Here is a 25,385-nt window from a genome sequence, read left to right as displayed (position 1 = left end):
ATAATATCAAAACAGCAGAAGTCATATTTTATAGTGACGCACATTTGACATCTTTGTGTTTGACTTCAATAATGATTCCCTTCAAATTACAACTTGTTGATTTTCATATTCCCTGATGAACTGAAATCTGTAAGTGTTTTCATTTGTTGCTGTAAAACACATTTTCATCTGTAGCTTCTTTAACTCTGCTGTGATTCTGATGATCTCCTGTAGAGGGAGACAAGAGACTGCAGGACAGGGTCAAAGGGCAATCTGGATCCGCTTTATTTCACGTTTAGTTTTATTTTCACTTTTATGTTTATTTGTATAGAGCTTATACATACTGTGACAAAGTAACATCCATACATCAGAAATACACAGATAATACAATCATGAGTTACAGTGGTTAACGGCACATATTCATTTAGGCAGAAACAATGAACACATTAAAGATGATTACAGTATATTATATTACAGTATTATACAGTATTGTACAGATTACAGTATATAGATGATGATGTGTTGATTCATCGGCCAATCAGTGATGACATGATGTCATTTCCCTGCAGCTCTAGAGTCGGTCATGTGACATTTCCAGCTCAGGTGATTGGCTCGAGTCAGTCCAGCATCAGAACTCTTTACAATATGGATTAAAGACAACATCCAAACACTATCAAATATAATGTTGCCTTTAATATGAGGTGAATATTACTTGCTTGTAGCAATTATTAAAAATATGTACAATATATAAAAATAAATATAGTATAAATAAATGATTATATACATGAAAAATAACGGGTGTCTGAGGGTAACACTGATGAAGTCCTAGTTTGAGTCCTGGGGCCTGTACCATGAAGGTAGCTGAACAAACTCGGGGTTACAGGATTAGTTTTGAGTTGACAAAACCAAACCGATGCAATCAGGCTTTATTGGTACCATGATGCAGCTCATCAACTTTCTCTGTCAACTCAGGCTTTGATCCTCAAGCTATGATTACTCCACGCGCGCGTGCACATAAAAGAGTGACGTCGACACTGAACAACCAATCGCGGGTCGCGATTTTTCCGCGGAGGAGCAAGAGATAATCATTCATAATTACGATGAATTTAAATATGTATTTCAAGCTCGAAACAATACGGTCTGCTGCCAAAGCAAGAGAAGACTGTTGGAGAAAGATTGCTGATTGTTAATGCGTAAGTTAAACAAATACGTTCTATATTTATGTAAAAGTAGCCTATGTATGTATAGCCTATACGTATGTGTAGCCTATGTGTAATATAGCCTATAGCCTATTTTTGTAATATATAAAAAATGAGCATGTATGTACTAAGAAAGATTAATATTCATTGATTTTTAGATGCAATCCAAACTCCAAATGTTCTTGGCAGCAGATAAAGACAAATTATAAAATATAATTCAAAGTGGTGAGTATTTACCACAACCTTTTATTATTTTTGTGAACATTTTATCACAAACACTTGTTTGCAGCAAACAGAAATAAAGAGTTAAATTCAGAAAACCAGAATACACTGGCGGAGGAGTTGGCTCTGAGTAGCAATAAGGGACGGCCGATTATGGATGGGATTACAGGTGCTGTACAATCTGACCCTGGTGCTGGCTCCTCTAAGCAAGTAACACTGGGTACGTGTGCAATACATTACTACTTTTTTAAGTTTTAAATATGGCTGACTGTATGTTCTGCAGTAGAGGGAAATACAGTGTCCCTGTTGAAGCCAGCACACACACACACACACAGTCTCCCACACAGAGGTCAGTATGCAGCAGACAGAACACCAAACACAACCTGCTTTACAACAGTTATGCTTTACATTGGCCTACTTTTATTTATTAGGGTGGAGGAAATGAAGACACTCTGTCTGTGTGTTCTCAGACAGTTGCTGATGTGAATGCACTGGGCTTTTTATTATGGCAAACATTTGAATGTGTGGCATAAAAAAGGGACTGGCCCTTACACATCTCTTTTATTGTAGGATTTTCCACAACCTGCCCCAGAAACTGAGGCCTCTACCTCAATGGGCTTCAGAAGAAATGTGAACAAGGTAAGGATTTCAAACCCTTGACATAAATTACAGTCAGTCCTGTGTTTGTAGGAAGTCAAGGAACTTTTTGTGATTTTGATGAGCCTCCAGAAAACTTGTAATGATCATGTTTGTGGTGGAATTATGTTTCAGGTGGAAACAGACTCAGTCAGGGCCCTGTACAAAAGGAGACTTGAACTAGACTGCACACTAAAGGAGACTTGAACTAGACTGTTCACTAAAGGAGTCTTGAACTAGACTGTTCACTAAAGGAGTCTTGAACTAGACTGCACACTAAAGGAGACTCGAACTAGATTGTGCCCTAAAGGAGACTTGAACTAGACTGTGCCCTAAAGGAGACTCGAACTAGACTGTGCCCTAAAGGAGACTTGAACTAGACTGCACACTAAAGGAGTCTTGAACTAGACTGCACACTAAAGGAGTCTTGAACTAGACTGCACACTAAAGGAGTCTTGAACTAGACTGCACACTAAAGGAGTCTTGAACTAGACTGCTCACTAAAGGAGTCTTGAACTAGACTGCACACTAAAGGAGTCTTGAACTAGACTGCTCACTAAAGGAGTCTTGAACTAGACTGCACACTAAAGGAGTCTTGAACTAGACTGCACACTAAAGGAGACTTGAACTAGACTGCACACTAAAGGAGACTTGAACTAGACTGCACACTAAAGGAGTCTTGAACTAGACTGCACACTAAAGGAGTCTTGAACTAGACTGCTCACTAAAGGAGTCTTGAACTAGACTGCACACTAAAGGAGTCTTGAACTAGACTGCACACTAAAGGAGTCTTGAACTAGACTGCACACTAAAGGAGACTTGAACTAGACTGCTCACTAAAGGAGTCTTGAACTAGACTGCACACTAAAGGAGTCTTGAACTAGACTGCTCACTAAAGGAGTCTTGAACTAGACTGCACACTAAAGGAGTCTTGAACTAGACTGCACACTAAAGGAGTCTTGAACTAGACTGCACACTAAAGGAGTCTTGAACTAGACTGCACACTAAAGGAGACTTGAACTAGACTGCACACTAAAGGAGTCTTGAACTAGACTGCTCACTAAAGGAGTCTTGAACTAGACTGCACACTAAAGGAGTCTTGAACTAGACTGCACACTAAAGGAGACTTGAACTAGACTGCACACTAAAGGAGTCTTGAACTAGACTGCTCACTAAAGGAGTCTTGAACTAGACTGCTCACTAAAGGAGTCTTGAACTAGACTGCACACTAAAGGAGTCTTGAACTAGACTGCACACTAAAGGAGTCTTGAACTAGACTGCACACTAAAGGAGTCTTGAACTAGACTGCACACTAAAGGAGTCTTGAACTAGACTGCTCACTAAAGGAGTCTTGAACTAGACTGCACACTAAAGGAGTCTTGAACTAGACTGCACACTAAAGGAGACTTGAACTAGACTGCACACTAAAGGAGACTTGAACTAGACTGCACACTAAAGGAGTCTTGAACTAGACTGCACACTAAAGGAGTCTTGAACTAGACTGCTCACTAAAGGAGTCTTGAACTAGACTGCACACTAAAGGAGTCTTGAACTAGACTGCACACTAAAGGAGTCTTGAACTAGACTGCACACTAAAGGAGACTTGAACTAGACTGCTCACTAAAGGAGTCTTGAACTAGACTGCACACTAAAGGAGTCTTGAACTAGACTGTTCACTAAAGGAGTCTTGAACTAGACTGTGCCCTAAAGGAGCTGACTGTGAGCTGAGGAGGCTCCAAACAAAATCAAACAGCTGGATAAAACTGATCTCAGTAAGTATATAGTCTATCTATCTATCTATCTATCTATCGATCAACACTTTAGTATGAATATTTATTAATGCAACTTTCTCTTGCTCTCTTTCTCCCTCTCATCCCACAAAACCAATAAAAGAGTTTGAGACCTATGTGCAGTTTCAATGTGCTTTTATTAAGTGTAATATTGTATGGTGATTGCATCTACATCTGCACCAGCTGGGTGGTCAAGTGTGATCGGGTCAGTTTCATCGGGGAGAAGCTGGTTTTGTGGTATTTCTCGCTCCTTTCTACTGGTGGCTATATTGTGCAGAATGGCACATACAGCCACTATCTGTGATGCCCGCTCTGGTGACTCTTAAGGGCCAAACACAGTTGAAATGTGCCTTTAGGAGGCCAAAGGTCATCTCTATCTTCACTCTGGTTTTACTGAGGGCCACACTGAAGTGGTGCTGTGGCCCTGTCTGAGGGTCATGATAGGGGGTTATTGTGTAGGTTTTTCTATCTCAGTTCAAATTAACAGTGTTTTGTACTGTACTAAATTTAACTTGCTTTCCTCAAAGCGCTGACACAACACAGACTCAAGGAAAATTTGAGACAAGCACTGGAGCCAGGCCATTTGGCATCCAAACTTGATCATATGTTCATGACCACAAGTCGTCTGCAGATTAAATGTTCAGTAGATCATTGTTATATCTGTTAATAATTTAAAGATTCATCTCACAGAAAATAATCATCTCACATATGCACATCATCTCTACCTGAACATTAAGGCTGTGATAGGACTTCCTATTAACATAATCTGCCTCATGTTCCCTAGAGCAGTGGAGATTGGAGCAATAGACTGCATACATGTTGCAATGACTTGGGAATCCCATCATAAGATTAACAGAATAATAATAAAAAAGATTCAAAATAATTCTTAACATGTATTATATTGTCTAGCCTAGTACATTTGTGAAATTTGCTTTTTGAAAAAAAAAAAAAAGTGCTCGTGTGATGTCACCCTATCAATATATCTTACTGGCAATTTTATAAAAGCCCTCTTTTATGGACATGGTCGATAAATGTCCGGGGAACACTATTAATGAAACTTTTCATGTACTCCTGCAGAGCGAGGACCACTTTGCGAATGGTTTGACAAACATATGTTTTCCCCTAGCTTCTGTGCGTCACCCGCCGTGCAAGAATGTACCACTTGCAAAAAAAAAAACAAAAAAAAAACAACCCAACGTAATACAATTTGCGGTACAGTAAGTGCATGAATTCGACGTGTTAAATTCTTTATGTGCGGCTCAAGAAGTTCGCAAAGATAAGACATTCCTTCCGCGGAAAATCTGTATCTTTCATACAAGTAACTATCAGTTAAGGCAAGGGGATTTTGTCTGGCTAAAAACTCTTTCTCTACGAAGTGCTCGTCAAACAATTTGCGCTGAGATGTCCACCGGATTTGGAAGAAAAGGTGAAGTCATTGTAACAGACACTGGGAATAAGTTACGTCACCTATATGTTTCTTTGCTCTCAGCTGATTGGTCAAACTTCGGTCTGAGATCTTGAATCCAGAACATAGCCTGCCCCGGAGCAGGTTAGCCGTGCAGCGTAAGATACCATGGCAACGAACACCGATTAAAGCCGAGCTACTTTCATAGTACCTAAAACCCAGGGTTGGCGGAAACTAAACTGAAACACAGCTGGCTAGCCACCTAATCCGGCTTCATGGTACAGGCCCCTGAAGTGTGTGTGTGTGTGTGTGTGTGTGTGTGTGTGTGTGTGTGTGTGTGAGTGAGATATTTACAGTAGATCAATACTATAGGTTTCTGATGGAGAACAATGAGAGTTCAGACTGAGAAAGAAGATCTTGATGAGTGTGTTTGTGTTCAGAAGAGTGTGTAGAAGATTCCAGAAGACACGAGTGAACAGATGAAGATGATGAAGATCAGTGATGATGATGAAGATGATGATGATGATGATGATGATGATGATGATGATGATGATGTTGTTCAGGTCTTCAGCTGCTGATGGATGTCAGTGATGATGATGATGATGTTGATGATGATGATGAAGATGATGATCTTGAGAACATGATGAAGGGTTTGATGAGAATCTCTCCTCAGTTTTGACATCAGAATCAAACTTTACAGGCTCGTCTGGATCATTAGACTAGAAATATACACATTAGATTATCATCATATACATTGCTTTGAATTTATACATTTAATTTTCTTAATCAATAATTTTTCTGTCAATTAAACACAATCTATAATTGTTTAATAACTGCAGAAAGTCAGTCTGATGAATTTGTCTGAATGTGACACTTTATAACAGGAGAGAAAACAACAGTAAATCTGACAGTAAAACTAAAACATGATGAAGGATTAAAGTTCAAAGATGATCAAACACTCACAGTCCAGATTTATTCTGTCCATACTGTCACATCTATCAAGTCTCTGTCCTCTTTTCTCTGGTGATTCACTGGTTTGTCTCTCATTTCTGTCCTCCATTTTTCTCTCAGTCTTCTTGTTTTCTGCTGATCTGTGATTTCTGCTGATTTTCTTTCTCCTCTTCATTTGAATCTGTTCAATCACACAGACAGAGTTTCATTAAAGATATATAACATCATATCACGAGACATCAGATCAACTCCTGGGCCCGTATTCATAAAGAATCTTAATGCAAAGAGTAGCTCCCAGTGACAAAATTCTAAGAAAATTCTTAGAAATGTGGGCGTTTACTCTTAAAATTAAAGAAAAACTCCTAGTAAAGAAAAAAGTAATTCAGAAAGCATCTTAACCCTTAAAAGAGGTCTTAAGGTCAAAATTGTTAGGAGCACGGACGAGGACTTTTAAGAGGCTTAAGAGTTTCTTTAGCAGAGGAGAAAATGACAGAAAGACGAAGAGAAGAAATGTGTTGCAGACAATGACTGACAGTGAGTTAATAAGACGCTTTAGATTAGATCATGCAGGGATCATGTTTGTGACTGATCTTTTTAGAGACACGCTAATATCTCCGACACAGCGCAGAAATGCCATAGCGCCAGAAATGAAAGTAATCATTACATTACGATATTTGGCAACTGGGAAAACTCCATGTTTGATACATTAAAACCAACATTCAAACCACCACTTAAATAGACATGCCAGCAATCAGTGTAACTGGAAAGAGTGGAACAATTTTTATCATTCTAAGCAATAAAATACCTTATAGGAAATCAACAGCATGGTAAATAAAAAAAGGATTTATATACACATATATAATGTGTGTGTGTGTGTGAGAGAACGATCAAATAGGAAAAATTACGCATGTAAGTTCAAAGTGGAGGCTTAGAATAGACCCTATACTTAAAATCACTTTTTTTTTCCTTCTTGGACAACCAACCAATCACAGTCTTCAAAAGATAGTGTCATACATAGCAACGGGGTCAACCCCGCCTCCTCACTAAGATAAAAGTTTTTGTATTTTCCTTACTCAGAGTTGCTCTCAGATCGGTCCCGAATCGCTCTTAAGCTAAGACTCATAAATAAAAGTTTTTAAGCTAAATTAAGAGTTTTCTGAGAGGATTCTTAGAATCTTTATGAATACGGGCCCAGGGGCCGTATTCACAAAGAATTTTAAGGCTAAAAGTAGCTCCTAACTGGCGAATTTAGGAGCAACTCCTAAAAATAATGGGCGTGTCACTCGTAACTTTAGGACTCCTAATTTTTTTGACTAAGTGTAATTCACGAAGCATTTTAGCCCTAAAAGTAGCACCTAAGCCTGGGACAGCTTAAAAGAAGTCGAGAGGACTCCTAACTCGCTAAGACCTTCACAAACCGCTTTTGTGGCATTTCACGTTGCAATGTTTTGAAATGCGTATGCGGCGCTACAGGAGCTTCCAATCGCGAGGGAACAATTTTGCATTGTAGGCATAATGCAATAACGCCACCAACAACAACCAAAACTAGGCTACTCATTGCATGTAAACTAATTGTAACGTTTCATTGTGAATCAAATTAAAATGTTCTTCTCTTTGCAAACGTAGACAGAGGCATATAGTGACAGATTAATTCAATAATGTTGCAAAGATAATGCATCAATCCATATGTTTCATTAGGCTACTAGGCTATTTGTTTTGCCTTACTCTTTATTCATTTAGGCTATTTATTCAGTTATTCATCATCTTCCGTCCTTCGCACTACTTGTGTAGCGCACGCATTCTCAGACCTGTCACCTGTCACTCATCATCGTAGGGGAGGAGTTTGGAATCATTCCCGCGTTACAATCATCAGCCAATCAAGGTGGTCACTTCAGTCAAGCTTGTGCATGAGTAATGACGTCATCCATAGCAATGAAGACTCGCTCTTAGTTTAGGAGTTGTCATTTTTCTTAGGTCTGAAAGGCGTTGTGAATAACTTTTAAGAGAAAACTCCTAGCTAAAATCTTTTAGTGCGATTAAAGAATACTCCTAGTGGTAAGATAAAATGCTTTGTGAATACGGCCCCAGTTCCCCTATAAATATTAAATGGGACTTCCAGAACCTGACCTTGTATGGTTTCCGAGCAGCATAGCAAGTAACTTTATTATAGTAAGTGTGATCACAGATGAGGGTTTAACTTCCTCTTAAAGTGATGATACACAGGGCAACTTTTTGAGCAATGTTGCCATCAACGGGCAACCAGATAAGACACAGGGCCCACAACCAATCTAAATTATCCAGGTAGAAATTTTTTGCCCATTCGCAATGGGAAAGTGCCCAAGCAACAATCACGCATCTACATTGCCCTGCAATATTGCTCAAAAGGTTGCCCTGTGTATCCTCACCTTTTCAACAACTTTAAAAAACGGCTCATCCTTCTATACAACTATCAGCTGTTTAAACAGAGACAAGCTGCCAGGCGTGACCTTTGAATATGCAAAATGAGGCAACTGAATTGTGAAATAGCATAACTGCAACTTACTAACTCAACCCAGACAATGAGTGATGATGAAAAGTAAGAGCTTTAATAGTTTCACTGCACTGGGTTTAAGTCAAACTGGGTGTGGTTGGACAATAAAACAAAATCACCTCTTTTCTGGTTCCCCAGATACTGATCCCCCAGAGGAGAGGGGTCCACTGTGTCTGAACCCATTGAATGCAGCAGGTTCATCACCTGAAATACAAGACAACAGTTACACTTTCCGTTTCAGTAGAGTCTGTAGTTTCCATTCATTACAGTTACAGTTATTACAAGTGAAGCCCAATTGTGGCATAATGTTGCTACATCAGAATTTATTCGGTAAATGCGCTTCCACTTCCCGTTATTCGCATTAACTCTTTTTCACACAAGTCAAAAACCACCTCAACTGTGCATAAAAACGTGTTTGCAAATTAAGGGAGTTTCCATCACTCGTTTTTTTGATTCGATTCTTCAAATTGTGCATGGAAACATAGCTATTATTTAAATAGTAGCCATATAAACAATATGCATGTTAACGTGATTTTTGTAGAAAAAAAATCACTAAAATGACTAAAAATTACAAGAATATAATTTGTGGGCGAAATCTAGTCGTTTCAATACGAATCTGTGTGATCTGGAGTTTCGTGTGCGGGCAAAAAAGTTCGCAAGCAGGTTTTGCTCATTTTCAAGTTGGTCACGTGAATTTGCTGCGCTGCGATGTGAGCTGTACATCGAAAAGTTATACAACGCTATGCTATTGACAACAAAAAACCATACTTTTTTTGCCCGCAAATTTTCACTAAAATATTACGTTTACAGGTCAAATAAAACAAGTTTTAACAACATTTATTTATTTTTTTTTTTTTTTATATTCTAACAATTGGCCACATTTCACTTTTATTGTAATCATGACCTTTCTTTTTATTTGATTGTTTTTTGTGGTAAACAAACAGTATGCCATAAATGCTGGAAGGATAAATATTCCTTTAGGCAATGCCATTACTGTATATTACAGTGACTGTAACAAAGCTGTGCGTGGCGACAGCAGATACAGTACAGATTCAGGTTCCAGCACTGTTATATGATAAAAATGAAGCATTCTAAGGAAGCCACTAGGCAAATTTAGATTAGATGAGCAGAGCTAATGCTTCGTAAAGAGAACAGCTGATAGAAACACTGCTTCTACCAGTGAGGAGTCTGTGAGGGGAAAAAAAATTATATAAAATATTGACGTGTTGTTCATTATGAAAACACCAACACCCATGAATAAAGCTTGGAAAACAAACAAACTGCAACTGGGGGCTATTTGCCTTTCACAATGGTCACATCAGAAGACCCATATGATGCACACTGATAGCAAGTGCTCAGACCACAGCATCTAGGAGTACACACTAGAGCCATTGATTTCTACACACATATACGCAATAAATCAGCATAACAGAACACTCACTCTGCTTCAAACTGATTGGGAGTGATTATGTGGCACTACTTTATCCCTGTAGATGAGCACCAGGTTCTCAGGAACATACTTGAAATAAAACAGGGAGTGATCAGCTTTTTAGAAACTTTAACCACAACTTGCTGAATAAGGAGTTCTGTTTTTGACTAGGAAAGTACAATGCAAATATTGTAGGGATTTATATGCTTACCATAGCCCCATTATCACCCAGCACTGGATCACACACTTGGTAGGCAGGAAAAAAAAAAAAAACAGCAGTGAACATAATACACTGTGTAACACATGTCATTGAGCAATGATATTCTAATTATATCCTGTTTAACTCCATAACTCCACATATCCACCATGTTTTGTAGTTTTTGTTTTTGTTTTTGTTTTCTTTTACTCGCATTTGTTGTTCCTCCTCCAAAGCGTAATGAGTTGTGGGCAATATTAGCTTTTATAGTGAGGACGGATCCACACTTCGTAAATCCAGCAGAAATAGACCATCCGGGGACTTCTGACATACACTTTTTAACATACTATGCTTTGGGACACACTTATTTCAATCTCACACACTGTTTAGGATGGATAGTATGGCCATTGAGACGCACAGTATGAATCATTCATTCAACTGATTCATTCAATATACTGATTCAAGAAAGTTTTTTTACATTTACAATTTAAAGGGATAGTTCACCCAAAAATGTCATTACTCTCCCTCATGTCGTTCCAAACACGCAAGACTTTCATTTTATCTTCAGAACACAAATTAAGAACTAACCCTTTAAGGGTTGTGGGGTGGTTGAGTGCTTGCAGAAGAGGTTTCGCTTCAGCTGCTTCTTGAACGATGTGATGATCTCAACAGTTCAGCTGGAGTCGGCAGCTCGCTCGTGGAAAGTGACTTTTTGCCTAATTCTTGTTCAGTAACTTTAGCTGCCAGAAGGGGAGCATTATCAAGGCTGAGTGCACAGATGGAACAAAGAGTGGGCGTTGCTTTGGGAAGTGGTTATTCAGAGACGGATCCGGAGACTGCAGAGGAGAAGTGTGTAGGAGAGAGATAGCAGAGGTGATAGTAAAAGGAGACCGGAGGAGCTTGTGACTGTTTTATAGTGAGATTTTGAATCATTTATTCTGTTGAATTTATTCAAAAGTAACTGATATTTTTTAAAAGTCATTCGAAACACTTATTCGTTCAATAACGATAGTTGATTCATTAATAATAATTCATTCAATCCATTATAGTCTGTGACAGATATGAGAGAGAGGTGTGGAGCTCAATCGCTGCGCCACTGAAATCCACTCATTCATTCATTAAACTAGAGAGTGAATTGGTCATTTCAGGTTAGGGTAAACAGAAAAGAGGGCATTGAATGGTTTAAAAGAGTTAAAACCGGTCTACAATTCATGTGCACTTTGTTTTTTTTTCTCAGAGTAGTAACTTTTTATTGCTATATGGTCCTTTATCATGTTATAGATATCCTTGACATTTTAACATGTTTGCACTGAATGGGTAAACCGTTGCTGCGATTATGTAGCCGATTCTTTTGAGAGTGTGTTACTAAGAGCCATGTTCACACCTAAGTTCTCACACAGTACATTTTGTGTTCTCCTCTTTGAATAAGCCTTCTCTTTCTTCCCCAAAGTCACAAAGATATCTGGTATTTTGTACATTAATTTGTCTTCAGAGTTAAATGTAGTCAGAATGAAGCTAAAGAAATATTATTGTTACTAATCCCCTTGTTAAGTGACTCATGGGATATGACTCGGTTTGAACACTGCAGTATTGAAATCAGTCACTGAGTGGGTCATTCAGAAAATGTAATATAAGTAAAAGAGAGTTTATTGTAGTATTCAAGATTCAGAATCACATGATAATATCATATGAAGAAGATTGCCTTAAAGAGAAACAGAGCTCTATTTTGGCGATTGGATCGGAAACAGGACAGTCATGTAAAATAAAAAGTTGTGCATTATTGCTATGATGAAGTGATCACTAGTCTCACATTTATTCATGTTCTTATAGTTACAAGTACACAGATGTCCTACACTATTCCATCATGACATCTTCACCAATTAATTTCACCGAAGTGAAATGAAACATAATAATCGCCAAAAGTCATCTTTTCCAGTGAGAAATCAATGAATCAATTTAGGAAATAAAAGTGATTCATCAATATAAAGATTCATGCATCGTTCAGAATAGTAAAGCTATCATATGTTTCTTTGGAAGAGTTCGTGTCTACTCACTGACCTTCTTCATAGACACAAAGTATACTATAGTGTATTATAGTGAGAGAGAAATTCTTGGGTAACACTTTATATTACGACCCGCAAACAACTGCGTAAGTAAACCGAAACTACGGTGTACGTTTCTGTAATTATAGTGTACTTCCGTGTAGGTATAAGGGAACAATATGTTAAGTTTTGGGTAATAAAGGGGTAACAAGCAGATATACAACCTGCAAAGAACTTCGTAAGTAAACCGAAATTACGGTGTATGTTTCTGTAATTATAGTGTACCTCCGTGTAGGTATAAGGGAACAATATGTTAAGTTTTGGGTAATAAAGGTGTACAACCAGATATACAAGCAAATTATTTATAATGTAATTATTTGAAAACTAACAGGTACCTATTCTGTTAATATATTCCAGGCCAAAATTGTACGTCTGTTGTATATAAAAGTTTTTATCACATTTCTGGCAAAATATGTTCTTGTGCAATGTAGTTACAGGGTAATTTTGACATCTGTGGGTTGTAAATTAAACTTTTTGGCAATGCTATTTATTGGCTTTTCTTACTAAACTACTTAACGTTAAGCCAAAAAAAAAATAGTTTTTGCTATGTTTTTAATTTAAAACGTACCATGTAGTACTTAGTACTTACCTTATCACATTGTATTGCAATGACACTTAAATGTCAGGGCAAATATACTGTGTAATTAAAAAATAATTTGTTTTGTTTTTTTAATAAGAGTACCTTTCTCTGTAATTACTGTGCAAATAGTGTTGTTTCGTATTGTTACATAGTAAGTAGTGTTTGTTACCCATTTCAACTGTGTAGTTACAGGGTAAGTGTAACTCCTGCGGGCTGTAAATTAAAGTGGCGCTTGTTACCCCCTTGTTCTGTGTAGTTACAGGGTAAGTGCAGTAAATATACAATAAAGGATCCAATTTAATTTCTGACTTTTATTTTACAAAAAAATGTCAAAACACTTTTTCATCTTAATAAAACATTGTCTTTTCTACAGTATACTCAAACAACAAAGTAACACATTATACCCCCCCCCTTATTTGCGTCCCTTGCTTTTCTTCTTCTTTCTTTTCTTGCTCTTCTTTTTCTTAACTTCCACTGGGGACTCTGAAGTTGAGGAGTTGATGGAGTCCCATTGGTCTTGCTGCACTGCAAAAATATGAATATACAGTAGGCCTATATACATGCTCTTAGCAAGCTACACCTTCAATTTTAAGTTGTCGAACAATCCTCCACTCTAAACATTTTGTGCCACCTGATATTACTGTAGTAACTGTAATTTTAAAGAAAACACATTTTGGTGAAGTTTGAGGCAGATCATGGGGGGGTTGTGATATTTTATAGTGATAATGACTGTAGTGCAGTAGAAAATGTTTTTTAAAAAGGCATAGTTGTTCTGACAGCAAAAAAAAAAAGAAAAAAAAAAAGCATGAAACACAAACCTGAGGGCTGTGGCAATAGTTCAATAGTTCGGATTGAGCTGATCAACAAACGAACAGGGAACTACGTCATCACGTTGAAAGGTCACGCCTGCGCCGGCCGAAGTACCGCCCCACTGTTTACAATGCGACCGTACGTAGGAGGATAATTCAAATAGTATTGTTTGCGATTATATATAGGCCTATAGAAATAGTATTCAGTGAATATGAATATGAATATGAATAGTATATGAATAACATTCTGATGAATATGAATAGTAGTTCAAATAGTATTGCCGGCGCAGGCGTGACCTTTCAACGTGATGACGTAGTTCCCTGTTCGTTTGTTGATCAGCTCAATCCGAACTATTGAACTATTGCCACAGCCCTCAGGTTTGTGTTTCATGCTTTTTTTTTTTTTTTTTTTTTTGCTGTCAGAACAACTATGCCTTTTTAAAAAACATTTTCTACTGCACTACAGTCATTATCACTATAAAATATCACAACCCCCCCATGATCTGACTCAAACTTCACCAAAATGTGTTTTCTTTAAAATTACAGTTACTACAGTAATATCAGGTGGCACAAAATGTTTAGAGTGGAGGATTGTTCGACAACTTAAAATTGAAGGTGTAGCTTGCTAAGAGCATGTATATAGGCCTACTGTATATTCATATTTTTGCAGTGCAGCAAGACCAATGGGACTCCATCAACTCCTCAACTTCAGAGTCCCCAGTGGAAGTTAAGAAAAAGAAGAGCAAGAAAAGAAAGAAGAAGAAAAGCAAGGGACGCAAATAAGGGGGGGGGTATAATGTGTTACTTTGTTGTTTGAGTATACTGTAGAAAAGACAATGTTTTATTAAGATGAAAAAGTGTTTTGACATTTTTTTGTAAAATAAAAGTCAGAAATTAAATTGGATCCTTTATTGTATATTTACTGCACTTACCCTGTAACTACACAGAACAAGGGGGTAACAAGCTCCACTTTAATTTACAGCCCGCAGGAGTTACACTTACCCTGTAAATACACAGAACAAGGGGGTAACAAGCGGCACTTTAATTTACAGCCCGCAGGAGTTACACTTACCCTGTAACTACACAGAACAAGGGGGTAACAAGCGCCACTTTAATTTACAGCCCGCAGGAGTTACACTTACCCTGTAAATACACAGAACAAGGGGGTAACAAGCGCCACTTTAATTTACAGCCCGCAGGAGTTACACTTACCCTGTAACTACACAGAACAAGGGGGTAACAAGCGCCACTTTAATTTACAGCCCGCAGGAGTTACACTTACCCTGTAACTACACAGAACAAGGGGGTAACAAGCTCCACTTTAATTTACAGCCCGCAGGAGTTACACTTACCCTGTAAATACACAGAACAAGGGGGTAACAAGCGGCACTTTAATTTACAGCCCGCAGGAGTTACACTTACCCTGTAACTACACAGAACAAGGGGGTAACAAGCGCCACTTTAATTTACAGCCCGCAGGAGTTACACTTACCCTGTAAATACACAGAACAAGGGGGTAACAAGCGCCACTTTAATTTACAGCCCGCAGGAGTTACACTTACCCTGTAACTACACAGAACAAGGGGGTAACAAGCGCCACTTTAATTTACAGCCCGCAGGAGTTACACTTACCCTGTAAATACACAGAACAAGGGGGTAACAAGCGCCACTTTAATTTACAGCCCGCAGGAGTTACACTTACCCTGTAACTACACAGAACAAGGGGGTAACGAGCGCCACTTTAATTTACAGCCCGCAGGAGTTACACTTACCCTGTAACTACACAGAACAAGGGGGTAACGAGCGCCACTTTAATTTACAGCCCGCAGGAGTTGCACTTACCCTGTAACTACACAGAACAAGGGGGTAACAAGCGCCACTTTAATTTACAGCCCGCAGGAGTTACACTTACCCTGTAACTACACAGAACAAGGGGGTAACAAGCGCCACTTTAATTTACAGCCCGCAGGAGTTACACTTACCCTGTAAATACACAGAACAAGGGGGTAACAAGCGCCACTTTAATTTACAGCCCGCAGGAGTTACACTTACCCTGTAAATTCACAGTTGAAACGGGTAACAAACACTACTTACTATGTAACAATACGAAACAACACTATTTGCACAGTAATTACAGAGAAAGGTAGGCTACTCTTATAAAAAAAAATAAAAAAAACTTTTAATTACACAGTATATTTGCCCTGACATTTAAGTGTCATTGCAATACAATGTGATAAGGTAAGTACTAAGTACTACATGGTACGTTCTAAATTAAAGTCATAGCAGAAAAAAATTTTTTTGGCTAAACGTTAAGTAGTTTAGTAAGAAAAGCCAATAAATAGCATTGCCAATGTTTTTCGAAATCAGCTGTTTATAAAATTGTTTCAGATTAAATTTTTATCATACTGTGCTTACATACAGCCATATATATATATATATATATATATATATATATATATATATATATATATATATATATATATATATTTATATATATTTATATTTAATTTACAACCCACAGATGTCAAAATTACCCTGTAACTACATTGCACAAGAACATATTTTTCCAGAAATGTGATAAAAACGTTTATATACAACAGACGTACAATTTTTGCCTGGAATATATTAACAGAATAGGTACCTGTTAGTTTTCAAATAATTACATTATAAATAATTTGCTTGTATATCTGGTTGTACACCTTTATTACCCAAAACTTAACATATTGTTCCCTTATACCTACACGGAGGTACACTATAATTACAGAAACATACACCGTAATTTCGGTTTACTTACGAAGTTCTTTGCAGGTTGTATATCTGCTTGTTACCCCTTTATTACCCAAAACTTAACATATTGTTCCCTTATACCTACACGGAAGTACACTATAATTACAGAAACGTACGCCGTAATTTCGGTTTACTTACGCAGTTGTTTGCGGGTCGTAATATAAAGTGTTACCAATTCTTGTTAATAAGTAAATAACCATCCTGATTATATAATTGTCTAACCCGATTGATCCCATTCCAGTTTTCAAAAAATAAGAACTTATGTTTATAACAAATATTCTTATTATTCCAAATTAAATAATTGGTTGGAGAAAAAATGTGTTTGAAAGTCATAGACCTCTCTAATAGTGCTTGTTTGTGGACATTAGAGAGAGCAACAGGGATCTTCTCAATACTGAAGTTACACATCAATGGAAAGAAATGTCGAAAGTGAAAGTTTGGCATGTGGCGTTCCAGCAGGAGTGTGTGGCCAATCCCTCAAGCATGAGCTGCACTAAACTTTACACTTTCTTTATTTCTCCGTGAGAGAACAGATTAATATTGATCGTTTTTCCTTTTCTTTGTTTTATTTTGTATGTTTAAATTACAGTAGATGGAAACCAGGAGTAAACACACGAAGAGAGAGAGAGAGATGAAGACACAAACCACTGAAAACATGAAGCTTGTGAAGATTGTCAGATGGAGCAGCTTGAATGATATAATGATTTGAGGGAATCATCTGTGTTTCTGAAATAATGTGTAGATGAATATGTGAATATGTGCTGCGCTTTCCTCTCAATAACTAAATAAATACACAACAAAAATGAGAAAACTGCAAGTTTTTTTAATAAACCATAACAAAAGCATCTGAACACGTCACTATTATTTTATAGCAGCTTTACAGTATTAAAGATGAAAACAGTGTCAGTGTCTCGTTTCATCAGAAGTAAAACTTCATTTGCGTGTCATCAACAGATTATCAGCTTTATCATCATCATTATTATTATCGTGTGCAGTTTTAGTGTTGTATGTGTTTGTTCTGTCCCTCTTTAAACTGAAGATAATATTATGTTTCTTCATGGACAGTTTCTGTGGATCCACACACTCCTGTAAAGTGTGGATCTGAATCATCAGAGAAGATCAGACATGAGCTGAGATCCTGATATCTGAATAAATGATGTGAGGACGCCTGAAACTAATGTAAGATCATGTTTGGCCATCATTTCTGAGATCACTGCAGCTCTGATGATCAGGTGATCAATATTTTATTTATATATTAGGCTTTGGAATAAGTGTAAATATTATAAGTGTGTAAATGCTATTATATTGTGTAGTTTTTTGTTCTGGATCTAAAATTCTCTATGTCAGTTATCAGTGAAATACTGCATTTTCTGGTTGTGACAGTATTGTGTTTTCCATGTTAAATATGATCCTCCTCATGTGAGGTTCTCTGATACACACACACACACACACACACACACACGTTTGCATCATTTACTCCTGCTGTTTTCTGTCATTATCTGCATTATGTGTCATTGTGTTTTCCCCGTTTAAGGTTCTTTGTCTAAATCAAGTTCTTCATGTCTTTGACACATTTACTGTAACAGTAAACTAAAAACTGAATTAATCATGGCAATAAAAGTCCAGATACAAACACACTATTATAAATAAAATGCATAAAATGATCAGTTGTGTGTTTGTACTGAACACTTTCTGAACTCATTTTCTCCACGGCTCATTCAGTGCCGGTTACACTCATGACCTTTATTCTCCTGACACACACAAGATCATCTTTTACAGTAAAATAACAGATCTGAGTATAACTTACAGTCTAATCTAACACAGCAGATTATTTAAAGTGTGTGTTCACCCATTAATGAAGTTTCTGTCAGTAATTACTCTCCATCATGTCCTTCCAAACCTGTAAGATATTCGTTCATCTTTGGATCATAAGTGAAGATATTTTTGATGAAATCTGAGAGGTTTCTGATCAGACTATTGTTCATGCGCTGCAGAAATCAGAGGCCAAGCATTAAAATAATAATACAAATTCAGTGTGTTTCTCAGCCTGATGTCAATGAGTGTGTGGCGCCAAACTCTAGATGACAACCTTACATTTAAAAATAGAAGAGGTTGTTTGGGAACAATGAAGCCTGAGAAATATTCTGTGATAAGTTAAAATAAAGTTGGTGTTCAAAGTTCATAGACTTACTTTAATCCTTAAGTTTGTTCAATTACAACAATGAAATGTAAAATTGTTGTACAGCAAAGACTTATTTTCATGTTTCTATTATCAGGTTACAGGTCATGCTAAAGAGGTTCCAGTGGCACTGAGATGTGTGTCATATCTCTGCTCTGTGGGAAACCACTGCAACCACATTGTGGCATTATTGTTTCAAACTCACCGCTGTACTTCCCTGTACCATGAGCTTCAAGACTGTCACAGGATGTCAGGACACCTCAGCAAACCTCCTTTACTCTGTAAACCCGAGAGATGTTGTTTGTCGCAAGATACATGAATCTATTACATGAAAACTGATTAATACAGTAATAACTTACAACTTTACTATGATGTGTAAATATTTCCTGCTGATAAAGATTGAGCAGAAAGAAGAGCTTGTGTTTGAATGTAAAGTGTTATTGTGTGTCAAATGTGGGTCTGTAAAATTATTAGAAAACATGAGTTAGTTTCCACTGTTATGCTTATTAATAATCAACTATATATTTATTACAGATGAAATTACATTTGTATATTATCCAAGTTGCCAGAGTGTGTTAAAGATATGGATGGCCAGTAATGTTCTTATAATAAATGCTGATAATCATAAATAACATGATATTATTGATTGGCCATAATCCTGTCCACAGAATCTCTTGTAAACAATCTGCATCAGTGTGTGTTTCTTCATCATGTCCAGTTAAAGATCTGGCTGATCCTTCAGCGTTATTCACCTCAGAAACACCAAAATACAGAACATGTTTCTGATGCAGAAAAGCTCATAAAGCGTTCATGACTGGATTACTGTAATGCATTACTAGATTATCCTGATCATTATCAATCAACAAACTACAGTTATAGTGCAAAATACAGCAGCTAGAGTTATTACCAGATCAAGACAATATCATCATATAACACCAGTTTCACCATCTCTACACTGGGAATCTGTTAAACTACTGATGTGTGAAACAAGCATTTATAGAGAAATGTGCGAAACTGAAACAACACAGAGAACAAAACCAGTGTGTGAGAACCAGTGGCGGATTTAGGAAATTGGGGGCCCAAGGCGAAAGCATGTATGGGGGCCCCCCCATTTGATCTTTAAAAGAGAACGGGGAAAAAAATTACCGACTGAATGGTGGATAGGCAGGTAAAGCTAATCTACAGGGACGTAAAGGTCGGAGAAGAGAAAAAATTTTACATTTCCCCTTTAAACCATGCATACACTACTCAAAAATGAAGATGGAAAGCAGAGAACACACAAACAGTAGCACTACACAAACTAATAGTCACGATGGAACCCAACAGAGAATAAGGTTTCAGATAACACCTGAAAAATCTTGCATCACAATAAGTATTGTGATTGTCAAAACATTTTAGAAACTAAATAGAAACATGTTTTACAATTCTGTTACAATTTCTGGTAAGCTACGTTTTTTTTTTATTATTGCTTGAGACAAATTTCACGATTTCAATTCAATTCTTGTGATTTGATTCAATATTGACTCATTTGGATAAATATTAGGTACACAAGATAGGCTTTAATTTTTCTCAAGAAAAAAAAAAAACTCACATAATGCTGTAAACATGTATACAGCCCTATCAGCTGGTAGTATTATTTAAGGTTAAAAATAACTCAAATTAAACATAATGCGTTTTTATTATAATAACAACTTTAATAATACAAGTAAAAAATATGCCAAACATGTAATATTACACATATTTAGCAAAATACTCTCTATAGCTATTTTGTCTAGCCAACTAACATGCTATAAACATATAGGCCTATTATGGTCATTAAACGGCTTTCCTGAGGTAACGTAACGTTAAATGTTATGTGACAATTGTTCTCCAGCTGATTTATTGACGTCTTTCTGCGGTTGAAAAAACACTGATGTATTGAACCGTAGCCTATTATGTATGAGGAATATACATTTCGGTAAGTTGTACTGTATCTTTCAACATTGTTCATTCGTGTTTATTCACTATTAGCTAGTAGAGATGATCGGTTCACGTGCCGCTAGGGATCTGTCGAGTCACATTTACAAGCGCCAAAACAGTATTTATAGTAAGGGGGTAACGTAAGAGGGGCGAACTGGGGAGAGGAGATGGCTCTAAAAATCCACGTATATCCATGTGAGTGTGTTAATGTTATCCTCACCTAGCGCCACTTCACAGCTAGCTGCTGCTGTAGTGGCATGTTCAACGCTTTGGACGTTGTTGTTCCTGTCTGTATCCCCCAACAGTAGCCGTAAAAAAGTATGTAATCTTTGGCAGCGTTGCCAAATACCCCAGCAAGCAATTTTGCGTCTAATAGACGTCTAATAGACGTCTAAACATAGCCTAGACGTCTAGGCTAAAATCAGGCTAATTTTGGGCTGTCAGTGAAAATCTAATAGACGTCTAACCATAGCCCAAGAATAGACGTCTAACCATAGCCCAAGAATAGACGTCTAACCATAGCCCAAGAATAGACGTCTAACCATAGCCCAAGAACTAGTCATTAATTAGACGGCTATTAAACGACTACATATATACGTCTAATAGACAGTCAATATGGGTCTAGGCTAAAACAAGGCTGAATTTGGGCTGTCAGTGAAAATCTAATAGACGTCTAACCATAGCCCAAGAATAGACATCAATTACACTACATATACATGTAATAGACAACAAAATGAGGCATAAGGATTTTCACTCAAATATAACAGGTTCTCATAAAGGAAAATCCATCCAAACTAATTGAATATAAAGGATTTATTTAGAACAATTATATTAACAACTTAGACAACATTCAAACATAAAAATTAACATAAAATATTGGAAAATTTGTAAAACGACTTAAGATACTAAAATTTTTAAGAATTAATTGTTAGCTTTATATCCATAACCACCACCCCCTGCTCTCCCTGGTGCTTGTTTAAAATGACCAGAAATTAAATTTTTTATTTCCCATTCAGTCGCCGAAGGAAAGTTGGTCATCACTGCGTCTGTCAAATGAGAAAAAGAAAAATATTATTGCTCAAGAAAAGCATTGTTGACAATCATTTTTAACTAATTACAGTCATTCACTTTTGCTAGGTTGCACACTAGAGCTGGCCAATATAGAGTTAACGGAATATAGATTGAGACTATATAATTTATATCAATATTATTAATAAATTAATATCAATAATTGAATTTTTTTGCCTGCATAATGGTGATGCACTAATTATATATATATATATATATATATATATATATATATATATATATATATATATATATATATATATATATATATATATATATATATATATATTTATTTTAGAGGTGTAACGATACACGTATTGAACGATTCTGTATGAGGCTTTTGGTTAGATTTCAGTATGGATTTTTAAACAGAACGGTTCATTAGACAATTTTTCCTGCTAACCAACATTTTTTAATTACAAATGTAGGCACGTCAAAAAGCCTGCTCTTAATGTAAGAGAAATCATAACAAATCGTGACAACAATCGTGCTCTTTCAGGTAGTGACCATATAGACCTGCATTATATGACTGACTGACTGACTGACAAGAACAGTTTGACCTAAAATATCAAAATTAAAACTAATGCGGAAACAAAGACACCTACATCTTGGATGCCCTTAAGGTAAGCTAAAACATACCAAAATTTAATTTCAAAGCAAACTATCCCTATAAATCATTCTTTATCACTTACTCATATAACTCTAATGAACATAAAAAGATACTTATAGGGGTAGTTCACTTAAAAAAAAAAAAAATCATGTAATCATTTACTCACTTTCACTTGGTTCCAAACCTGTATGGCTTTCTTCTGTTGAACACACACAAAAAATATATATTATGAAGAATGTTGGTAACAAGACATTTAATGATAGTCAGTGACAAGTGTTCTGTATATTCAATTGCTGTACTTTGTTGACTGATTGCTGGATAATTTGCGATAGTGTCTTTAAAGTGGATTACATCACTCCAGTTCTGATGTTTTTACACTGGCTATCTGTCTGTCAAAGAATTCATATCAAAATACTACAGTTAGTTATTAAATTAACATTTTAAGGCCAAAGTAAATTTCTAATCTTCTGATGCATTATGAACCATCCAGAGCAGACCTCTCAGGTCATCTGGGACAGTAGCCACTAGCCAGCTACTTTTATATCCCCAAAGTCAAAACAAAACATGGAGAAGCAGCATTCAGTTTTTATGCACCATATATCTGAAACAAATTCACTGAAAACTGAATGTATGCTGCATATTTGAATTATTTTAAATCAAGTTTAAAGACTTTACTGTTTGCCACTACCTTTTATTAATTGGAAAGGAACAAATATTTTTTTATAATTTCTTTTCATGAATGCATATGTTGCTGTTAAGTTTTATGTAAAGTACTTTGAAAATTTGCATTAAATCAAAAACTATTATTACTTACTCTAATCTAATATAAAAACAAAAATATATTAGTATCTTTAATAATAAAATGATAAGTTTCATAGTTTCATTAAACTTCTCATTTTAAAAATAAAATAAGTTTCATAGTTTCATGCTTACCACCTTGAATTTAGATACATTTTAGATTAAGGGCACAGTTGCAATAACACGTGCAGGTAACGTTAACTTGTTGGAGAAAAATAGTAGGCTTACTCTGCAATGGTAATGTTAAAATGTCACGGTCTACACATTATAACAACTAACTACTTTAAACAATAAACATAACAAAAATAACACGCATACTTACAAGATCGAAGTAGAAATTTGAAGGTTTTCAGAGTGTCGCTCGCCCGTTGCTCTCCGACAGCGGCCTCGTGTAAAATAAAATTGAAAATGGAGGAAATGTGTATCGCGAGATCTGGCTAAAGTGATCTAGTCACGCAATGCCAGTAGTCCCAGTAGTCATGTCTCAGTAGTGTTTCGATTGTGCCATCTAGCGGTTGAGAAATGCCATTGCATTTGATTTAATTTTGATAGACAGCCATATCGTAGATTATGTATAAATGTTATGTTTATGTGTGACAGCAAACATTAAGCTGTGTGAGCGAAAACATTTTTAAGACTAATATTCTTATACTATATCGCTGGTCTGAATCAGGGCTATAGCCAAGCCGTACGTAGACTAGATTGCCTTCATTTCGCCAGGTGGGCTAAAGCAGACCGCATATAGCCCGTCCAATTCAGAGCTAAATCGTGACTACAGATCGACCATGTCTTGAAATGACACATTGAACCTTGTAGATATCATTACCAATGCGAACATGATGCAATATCAACCATCTCATGCACTGCCTGGCAAAAAACTACAATTAATCAGTTTTGACTAAAAGTGGGCTACAATAGCCGGGTCTGAATATGAGCTAAATCGTGGCTACGCATAGCCTACACATATAACATGTAAAATAAAGCAAACCAAACAACTTGTAATCACAGTAGACTTTGCTTACATGATGGAATATCATACATCTCACAAGTTATTTTGGAAAAAAATACATTTATCCAGATTAAATGTTATTTGGGCTAAAAGTGGGTTACACATAGCCGGACTATATCGGGTCTATATTTAACCCAGACGTTGAAAAGACGGCTATTGCTTGCTGGGTGTAAAGTGTCGTTCTGATGAATCAAATATGATCAAACATGAGGTGAGAAGAGAAAGATGTTTATTATCAGGACTCACACATAAACTCACATTTCTATATTTGTCATTTCTCATCATCATTGATTATTGTGAATATTGTAGAGTTAATCTGAGATGCTGTAATAACACTGAGCTCATGCAGATGTTGATCAGGAGTTGATCTGATGTCTCGTGATATGATGTTATATCGCTTTAATGAAACTCTGTCTGTGTGATTGACAGGGCCGGCGCTCCGCACACGCACATCACGCACTGCGCGTAGGGCACCAAGTGCTTGTGGGGGCACCAAAAAATCTGGGTCGTGAAAAATCATCACAATAGGCTACTAGTATTTAACAAATAAAATATGTCTAAAGCATGTTAATATACAAAAGCAATACAAAAGTAATATAGGCCTAGACCAAATTAGTCGAGAAAAAGGTGAATCTCCTGTGCCAGTCTCCCTCTGGTGCCCCCCCTCCCCACCTCCCAGTGGTCTGTTCGATTATGCCTCAATCAATGTCAAATTTGGCAGACACCGACCTCAGACATCGCGTCGAAAAGCACCAAGAGTCGGGGGCGGGAAAAAGAAAAAAGAAGAGACAGCGGGATGATGCTCGCGCCGAGTCGCGCGTCGCTTGCATGTAAGACAATGTTTTAAATAAAAATGTTAGTTTTGTAGCCCTTGCGTGTATGCAGTGGCGTAACTTTGTTTTAAAAAGTGGGTGGGACACTGCGGGTGCGGGGGGGAACACAATGCTTAATCATAAAACAGATATAACACTACGATGTCCAGCAATCGATTTAAATAGGCTAGTACATTGATTGGGTTTAAGTGGTCGTTCAATGAGGCCTATTATATGTTGATCCGACGAAATTAAGCGTGTATTTAAGTGGTCCAGGGGTAGAATTTTTGCCAAGCGTGTCAGAGGTTCTGAGTTCTAATCCGCACTCATATAGT

General features: G+C 36.9%; 1 protein-coding gene and 1 long non-coding RNA gene across 2 annotated transcripts in view; one reads left to right on the top strand and one right to left on the bottom strand.

Moving 5' to 3' along the window:
- Positions 1-25,385, top strand: part of LOC311096827 (uncharacterized protein) — a 148,930-nt gene that overhangs the window by 118,740 nt on the left and 4,805 nt on the right. The window lies entirely within an intron of this gene.
- On the bottom strand, positions 21,206-23,731 carry LOC311097685. The gene is made up of 3 exons (XR_014609298.1): positions 23,552-23,731; positions 22,598-22,630; positions 21,206-21,799 (listed from the first exon to the last, which is right to left on the bottom strand). It is a non-coding gene; the product is annotated as an uncharacterized lncRNA (long non-coding RNA).

The sequence above is a fragment of the Abramis brama genome, assembly GCF_963993115.1.
Source record: "Abramis brama genome assembly, chromosome: 15".
In the NCBI taxonomy this organism is placed as follows: Eukaryota; Metazoa; Chordata; class Actinopteri; order Cypriniformes; family Leuciscidae; genus Abramis; species Abramis brama.
The sequence above is the reverse complement of the archived record's forward strand: the minus strand, read 5'-3'. Positions and strand labels throughout refer to the sequence as shown.